Below are 9,481 nucleotides of genomic sequence, written 5' to 3'. Positions count from 1 at the left end.
TATTCAATAAACCAACTTACTATCTTTTCATTCGCTAACAATAACGATGTGTAGAGCTTTGAAACCTTAAAAAACTGAGATGAATATATAATTAATTTCTCTCTACTGGTCTACATTGGAGCCATTACGAAATAGAAAGCTATTACATATCTCACACAAAGTTTTATTGCACGCAAAATTATATTCTTACCTGACAGAGAGTTTTCGTCATAATGCAGTTAACTATGTCTAGATCTGAGTACTTTTTTTATTCAAGTGCAAGAGTTTAACACCCTACTACTGTATACACATAAATGCAAGTACTTTCCTCGTCGTGACACAAATTTTGTATCCATACTACCCCCCTCCCTCCACCTCCATTTATATATTTTTGTTTTCATTCCCCCCACACTAAACAAACAAACAAACAAACAAAAAACAGAAACAAAAAAAACAGAAACAGAAGACGACCCCCACACCCCCCCCCCCAACAAAAAAAACAACAACCCAACAACAACAAAAACAAAAACAAAACAAACAACAGCAACAAAAAAACAAACAACAACAACAACAAACAAATATCAAAACAAACAAACAAACAAACAGACAAAAAAACAATAAAAAACACCCCCCCAAAAACACACAAAAAACAAACCCAACAACAGCAAACAACAGCAGCAAAAAACCCCAAAACAAACCAAAAAACCCCCCCAGAGAAACCCTAAATTATGCAGTTTCTAAAATATCTGACCAGTTCAAAATTTCATTTTCTTCGTGCTTTTCTTATGTTTACATTCTTCTCAGTTTTGGTTGGAGAGAGTGCGGCTTTACAGACCATTCATCCTTCTCTTGCTTGACCAGTTGACTGCAAATGGTCATAACTTGATCTTTTTGGGCCCAGGCCTTTAGACTGCTAATATCAATATGGCATAATAAAAGAATATCAGTATGGCATAGACGTATCGATAATAATATTCTTCATTATTTATTTTTTTATTAAGAAAAGCAAAAACAAAGTGAAACTGTCAGTTAAATATCACTCATTAAAACTCATGATTACAGTTTGGCAATAATTTTCCCTCATAAGATAAATCATGATCTACCTGGACTTCCTGTTGACTGAGCTTGTAGGTAGCCAGTCGCATTGCACCTCGCTCCTCCTTTTGGTTTTTGGTTGTTTTTTTTTGTTGTTTTTTTTTGGGGGGGGGAGGGGGTTGTTTTATTGGATTATTTCAACCTGTTACTATATTTGGACTGTATGTATTTGTCTATTGACAGTGATTTTGAAGGTAAATTATTTTTATGTTTATTCTGGTCCTTTGTCTTATTTTGCACTATTTGTCTGTCGTTTAAGTCCCTATCTACTTCCTGAAGGGCTCTAGATCTATCTTATTTTTCTCACTTTTACCCTCTTATGTACACTTCTCGAGAAGTCTGTACTTCCAAATGAGCTGTTTTTGAATGCTTCTTCCCGTTCTTCCCTTCTGGTGTTATTTCTGAGTACCACGGTTTTCAAAAACCTGTTGAGTTGTTGTTGTTGTTGTTGTTGTTGTTGTTGTTGTTGTTGTTGTTGTTGTTGTTGTTGTTGTTGTTGTTACTGTTTTTGTAGGTTCCTCTTATGGAGCGTTTGAGAGTTTTAAGGGGTTTTTTTCTCTCGCAGTTTGTTGGCGCCCTCTTTCTCTAACTCGTCCTCCTTTTACTCTCGACAGTACAGATTTACACAGTTACACTCCAATTTAAACACAGTTCTTGGTGCACAGTGCACACACACACACACACACACACACACACACACACACACACACACACACACACACACACACACACACACACACACACACACACACACTCACAAACACACACCTCCCCCCCACACACACACGCGTGCGCGCGCGCGCACACACACATACACACACACACAAAAACACACACACTCACATACACACACACTCTACTCATTGCTTTTCAGACTGTCTCCTTGTCTGTCACCCAGTTCACCTTATTTACCATTTCGTATGTCCACCTCTGTTCACTCCCTTTCACCCTCCCGCTTCCACTGTTATACTTTTAAACCTCATTCCCTCTCCCTATCTTCCTCTCTCTCGCTCTCTGTCTCTCTCTCTCTCCGCGCCTCCCTCTCTCCGCTTGTATCTCTCTCTCTCTGTTTCTCTGTTCTGTCTCTCTCTCTCCCTTCCCCCCCCTCTCTCTCTCTCTCTCTCTCTCTCTCTCTCTCTCTCTCTCTCTCTCTCTCTCTCTCTCATTTTCTATCTCCGTCTCTGTACCTCTCTGTCTTTCTCTTTCTCTCCCTGTCTCTCTCTCTCTTTCTGTCCCTCTCTGTTTATCTGTCTGTCTGTCTGTTTGTCTGTCTGTCTGTCTGTCGGTCTGTCTGTCTGTCTGTATGAATGAGTGTGTGTGTGTGTGTGTGTGTGTGTGTGTGTGTGTGTGTGTGTGTGTGTGTGCACGTGAGTGTCTCTTTCTCTGTCTCTCTTTCTTTCTCTCTTTTTCTCTCTTCGCCTTTCAAGCAGGCCTATTCTCACGCTCTCGCATTAACACCCCCACCTATTTTTTAAAAATTGAAGTGGAACCTGGCTTTTTGTTGGTTTTGTCATCTTCATTTCTGCAGTGTTAGTTCCAGCTCTACAACACCATGTCGTCCCTGGCCGAGTTGAACCAGGAGTTAGTCATCACCTTCGGAATTTTTCCCCCCCTCAGCGAGGAGGCCCCGTAGGACATGATTCACGACGATCTTTGTCTGGCAGCTGAGAAGCATGTGGGGTATTGTGCCATGGGGGGGGGGGTGGCATTGTGACGCATACCCAACCATCTTGGAAGTCTGAGCCAGACTACTGACCCCCAAACCTCTGGTCGGAGACCTCAAAATTCCTCTCCGATCCCAGAACCCGTTCGCCATTAGAAACAGAGAAGGAAACACCGTCCCCCACCCGTCTCACCATTCATAGGCTCCCTGTATCCGTGGTGAGCGAGGACCTAATCTCCACAAAGTAGGTGCCTCCCTGCGGTGTCCTCTCCTATGGAAGAAAACCCGGGAGCAGGAAAGCAAACTGACAAGGTGGATCCCCGGCAGATGATTCCTTTGGATCGATCAGCCAGCCTCGACCTTCCCACACCGATTACAGGTAGGTACATTTGTAGCATGTCGTACTATAAGGAGCAGCCGAAGCCCTCTATGGCCAGTTTTTGATGTATGGAGGATTTTAACAAAACTTTGAAGGCAGCGGATATAATTGCCGGTGCTAACCATAATATAGATACCTGTCAATATCTTCAGACTTTTATCCGTACCTTGGTTTTTGCGGGTGTGTCCCACTCTTGGAGCAGAGGTATTCCAGGTGTCCAGAAAAGGGCAAGGGTCAAATGGATAGAAGAAGAGGAAAATTCACAAAGTACAGGGTGATTTTTAAAAAACCAAAAAACTAAACTGAACAACTTTTTTAAAACATCTTGCACGAAATTAAAGCTAAAATGTTGTAATTTGGAATAGATGTAATTCTTTCCAAAGGAATCGTTACAGTCTCAGTATTGGTCGTAAACTGTTCTCTTTTGTGCCTACTTTTTTTATAACAACGAACACAATTTTGTGGTTTAGCACAGGATAAAGCTTCTTGTTGGCTTATTTGCAACGGTAAACTCTGTTACAGCCAAAATGTATCCTGAAGATATTGAAGCTTCTTTATTTCTTTTTCTTCCTAATGTTTTGAGCATTTTTGTGAACAGTCGTTACACTGCTCCGTATCAGTTATAATAGTTTTGTTCTTGTGTACATCTTGTTCTAACATCGAACACATTAGTTTGATTTAGCACAGGTTTCAGCTTCCCATAGGATTCTTTGAAACGGTGAACTTTATTAGAACATAACTGTTTTCTGAAATCTGAAAGCATCTTTATTTCCTTATAATCCAAAGTTTTTGAGTACTTTTTGTGATCGGTCGTTACACTCTCGGTATCTGGTATAACATTTTTGTTGTTGTGAGCCTCTTGTTGTAACAAAAAACACTTTATTTTGGTTTAGCACAGATTTAAGCTTCTCATAGGCTTCTTTACAACGGTAAACTCTATTACAACCTAAATGTGTTCTGAAAATCTGGAAGTATCTTTATTTCTTTATCCTCAACTGCGTTGGGTAGCTTTTGTGGTCGTTCGTTACACTTCCAGTATGGGTTACAATATGTTCCTTTTTGTGCAGGCCTTGATGTAACAACGAACAAAGTGGCATCATTGTTATTTAGCACAGGTTTAAGTTTCTCATATGATTCTTTCCAACGGTATACTCTATTACAACTTAAATTTGTTCTGAAAATTTGGATGCATCTCTTTTCTATGTCCTCCAACTGTTTTGAGTACCTTTTGTGGTCAGTCGTTACACTCTCAGTGCCCGCTATAATCTGTTCTTGTTTGTGCATGCCTAGTTCTAACAACGAACGCTTCTTTGCGACTGAAAACACTATTGCCACATTGACATAAATGTGTTCTGAAAATCTGTAAACATCTTTATTTTATTAGACATTCTTTTTATTTAGCACAGGTTTCAGCTTTTCACAGGCTTCTTTGCAATGCTTAACTCTATCGCAGCATATATATATACTGAAAATCTTTAAGCATCTTCGTGGGGTTTTTTCCTCCAACAGTTTTGAGTAACTTTTGTGGTCGGTTCTTACACTATCAATATCAACTGTAATCTTTTTGTTGTTGTTGTTATTGTTGTTGTTGTTGTTGTTGTTGTTGTTGTTGTTGTTGTTGTTGTTGTTCATGCCTGGTTTTAACAAAAACCACATTATTGTGATTCAGCACAGGTTTAAGCTTTTCATAAGTACCTGGCAGTGGTAAACTCTATTACAACCTAGATTTGTTCTGAAAATTTGGAAGCATCTTTATTTCTTTATCCTCGAACTGTTTTTTGGGTATTTTTTGGGTTCGGTCGTTACACGTTCAGTATCGGTTATAATCATTTTGTATTTGTGCCCGTCTACTTGTATCAACGAACACTTTATTTTGATTGAGTACAGATTTTAGCATTTCGTAGACTTCTTTGCAACTGTAAAACTCTATCATGGCATAGATATATACAGAAAATGTAAAAGCATCATCATGTCTTAGTCCTCCAACTCTTTTGAGTAATATGTGTGGTCAGTCGTTACACTATCAGTATCGGCAATTATTATTTCGTCTTTGTGCATGCCTGGTTGTCACAATGAACAAATTATTGTGATTTTGCACAGGTTTGAGCTGGATTCTATCCAAGCTTATTTGTGATTTTAAAAAGCTGAAATCAGCCTTATTCATTTCTTATTCAATTTTTATTCAACTTTGCAGGACTAAACTCTATCCAAGGCTAGTTGTAATCTAAGAAACTGAAAACAGCTTCTTTTTTTTGGTCTTCCTAATTCTTTTTATAACTTGTTCTGTCGGTTGTTACACTCAATTTTAATAATAATCCATTTATTCTTGCGAATGCCTAGTTGTAACGACCAATTCCTTATTATGTTTTTACAATCAGTGTGTACATTTTACAGGCACTTTTGCGTGACTAAACTCTATCCAAACCAAGGTGTGATCTGAGAAGGGGGAAACAGCTTTTTTTTCATTGGGTTTTTTAAAATGTTTTTTGTTGGGTTTTTTGGGGGGTAATCCCAATTTCTTCAGGAACCAGTTCTGATGTTAGTTTCCTACTAGATCTACGTTTTTTTTTATCTATTCATTTTTGTGATTTTATATACTAATTGTGTTTTTTTCATACTAATTTCTTTAGTAACTTGTTTAGTCAGTCGTTAAATTCTCAGTTTTGCTAGCAATCTATTCTTTTTTGTATATGCCTAATTATGCCAACAAGCACATTTTTCGCTTTACTACAGGCATTTTACAAGTATCTTTGCTAGACTAACCTCTATTCAAGCCTATCTTTGTTCTAGGAAGCTGGAACCAGTTCTGGTTCTTTTCCATCCCAATTTCTTTAGTAACTTATTCTGTTGGTCGTTACACTCTCAGTTTTTGTTATTATCTGTATATCGAGTCTTTTTCTGTGTTTTTACAACCAGTGTGTACATTTTACAAAATGGAAACAGTTTTATTGTTGTTGGTTGTTGTTTTTTTGGTAATCCTAATTTCTTCAAGAGCCAGTTCTGATGGAAATTTCCAGCAACAGATGTGTTTAAAACACTGGGTGAATAACATTACCAGCATTTTTGTCTGAATAAACTCTATCCACGTTTAGTTGTCTTCTGAGAAACTAAAAGCAGCGTTATTTCTTTGTCGTTCTAACTTCTTTAGTAACTTGGTCTATCCGTCGTTACAGTCCTAGTTTTGGTTATAAACTTTTCTGTTCTTTTTTGTATATTCCTAGTTATAGCAACCAACAGATCATTGTGCTTTACCACATATATGTGGATTTTTCAAACATCTTTGCACGACTAAACTCTATCCAAGCCTACTTGAGATCCGAGAAGGTGGAAACTACTTTGTTTCTTTATAACACTGATTTCTTTGGTCGGTCGTTAAATTCTCAGTTATGCCAGCAATCTATTAATTTTTGTGTATGCCTAGTTGTGACAACCAAAAGATTATTGTGCTTTACCACAGGTGTGTGCATGTTACAAGTATCTTTGCAAGACTAATCTCAATTCAAGTCTAGCTTTGATCTAAGACGCTGGAACCAGTTCTGTTTCTTTTTCATCCCAATTTCTTTAGTAACTTATTCTGTTGGTCGCTGCACTCTCAGTTTTGATTATAATGATATAAGCAGTCTTTTTTGTTTGTTTGTTGGGGGGGGGGGGGGAAGTGTTTTACGACGCTCGCAACTGCATGAAGTCATATGAGAGCGTGGGACACATTAAACATTTTCAGTTGGTGAGAAATTTTGAAGTTTGCCCGAGTGGCAGCCAATTGGCAGCTGTTATTCATTTTTTAACCTCCAAGGGATCTTTAATGTGCGCAACTTGCACACGGGACCTCCGAGATTTTTCACCCTTGTCCGAGAAGGCTAGATGTAGATCTTTCCTACCATAACATCAGGTGTGTAGCTGAAAGAGCCAAGGAGTAGCTGTAGAAAGGCTGCAGAAAGAGTCAGGAGCCCAGGTGAGGCGGCAAAGGGGGTGAGGGGGTGGGGGCAGAAAGTGGAGACGAAAGCATTGCTAGAGAGCAGGAAAGGAGGTGAAAAGAGACCGTTTTTTAGAGAAGAAAATTTTCTTTGCCAATCTTACAGTTTTAGTAACGTGCTTTGTTGAACGTTATTGTTATGCTCTCTGTTTTGGTTATAATTAATTCATTATAGTTAGTCCCCAGTTTTAATGAGCAACAGATGGGTGTCAATTTAACAATCATTTTTGTCCGAAATTAACTCTAACCGAGATTAGTTGTCATCAGAGAAACTAAAAACAGCTTTATTTATTTGTCCTCATGATTTCTTTAACACTTTGTTCTGTCTCTTGTTACACGCTCAGAATTGATTATTTTCAATTCATTTTTGTATAAACCTCTTTGTAAAAACTAACAGAATGTGAGCTATACGCAAATCTGTTCTTCAATGCACTAACACCCATAATGATTGAATTTTAAGAAGTTGCCATTCACTGAAATTTTTAAAACTCGTTTTCTCGAACATGTTATTTGGTGCTCTTCATTTTAACAACTGTAACGCCCCCTTGGTTTATTTTTTATTTGTTTTAAGATTTGTTAAAATAGTTTCAAAGATATCCGACTTGGGTCTTTTTCTGATTTTTTAAAAATTTAGGCATATCCCGCATTTAATGGGTATGCTATAATTATAATAATTTCTTATCAGCTTTGATTGCAGTCAAGTTTGCAAAATCTAAGGAAGCATCTCCACCTACCGCCGAGAAGATTGGATTTACTCTGTTTATTCCAATGAAATTGGATGTTACTATGATCTGCCCTTACAGTGTTACAAAGCTTCCAAACAAAGGCACAGTATTTCTGCAGTCATGATAAAAATGAGCTGACCCCCCCCCCTTCTCTCCCCCTCTCTCTCTCTCTCTCTCTCTCTCTCTCTCTCTCTCTCTCTCTCTCTCTCTCTCTCTCTCTCTCTCGATCGCTCGTTGGCTGGCTCGCTCGTTGTCAATCTATCTATCTATCTATCTATCTATCTATCTATCTATCTATCTATCTATCTATCTATCTATCTATCTATCTATCTATCTATCTATCTATCTAACTTGGTTTCTTTCAGTTACATTTTCTCTTTCTTTCTCTAGCGTTCTCTCTCTCTCCCCCCCCCCTCTCTCTCTCTCTCTCTCTCTCTCTCTCTCTCTCTCTCTCTCTCTCTCCCTCTCCCTTTTCCTGTGCATGTGTGTGTGTCGTGTGTGTGTGTATGTATGTATGTATGTGAATGTGTGTGTGTGTGTGTGTGTGTGTGTGTGTGTGTGTGTGTGTGTGTGTGTGTGTGTGTGTGCCTGTGTGTGTGGCATAGATTACCTGTTTTTCTCAGAACCAGAGCAAGGAAATGCAAGTGTGTAGGGGTTTGTTCCCTTGTCACGTTATGAAATGTATCTTCCAATCTTATAAAGAACTTGAACTTTTTTATTGGGACTAAAAAGGCCTTGTAAAAATATGACATTTAATAAGGTAGTTTTTCTTTAACTGGTGCTTGTTTTCTTTTCACCTTCTTTGGCAGGTCCTGGTTTGGTCCAGAACATCCAGCTTTGGGAACTGAATGAAAAATAGTATTCATTCATTAATAAATAAGCATAAGCCGCGGACAGAGACAAGATAGGACGCGATGTTGGGACGCTCTCTCTCCCAGCCTCTGGATGATTCATGTTCTACTGATGTCAGAGACAAACAATATTGCAATATATTCCAATATGTCGTCCCTGTCGCCTTTTTTCGTTGTGGTCAGCTTCTTTTGGACTCTTTTACCCTCTGACCAGTTAATCTACATGGGATATCTGGAACAGCGGGTCCGCTTCGTTGCCCCTATGCCTGGAAGCCAGTCATCCGAGCATACTGACGTGACAGTTAGTTTTCATTCCTTCCTTCCTGCATCGCGCTAAGACCATTTAGAACTAACTAGAAGAGTCAGCCGCGGAACCAGGACAGGTGACCAGACTCTTCCGGAGCTTTCCGATGTTTCTTCCCTGCTGAACACTGAAGTATCACTCCGGATTTGATAGGCGTTGACATTGTCCAGCTCATTCACAAAAGGGATCCCCAAGGACAGGTGTAGATCCTCCTGTGAGACGTGGGTTTATAGGTTGCTGCTGCTCTCCCCTGTACAGCAGCAGGAGCAATATATTACGAAGATTTTCCTGCCACAACGTAGTCTGATGAAGGACTGCTTAAGGTTCAAGAGCACCTGACCTGACTATCAACAATTTATTTATAGAGGCACCAACCATCCATGTCCAGGTGCTGCTTTAGCCTCTTTTTCCTGTCTGTGGATTAATTAATACCTTTTCCAATTTGATTCCACTTCCATGCATCCTGTATCTTTATATGGGAATCTCCTATAATTCGCTGTAATCCACCCCCC

The sequence above is a fragment of the Aplysia californica genome, unplaced genomic scaffold (assembly GCF_000002075.1).
Source record: "Aplysia californica isolate F4 #8 unplaced genomic scaffold, AplCal3.0 scaffold00501, whole genome shotgun sequence".
NCBI lineage: Eukaryota > Metazoa > Mollusca > Gastropoda > Aplysiida > Aplysiidae > Aplysia > Aplysia californica.
Note: the sequence above shows the minus strand (reverse complement) of the source record.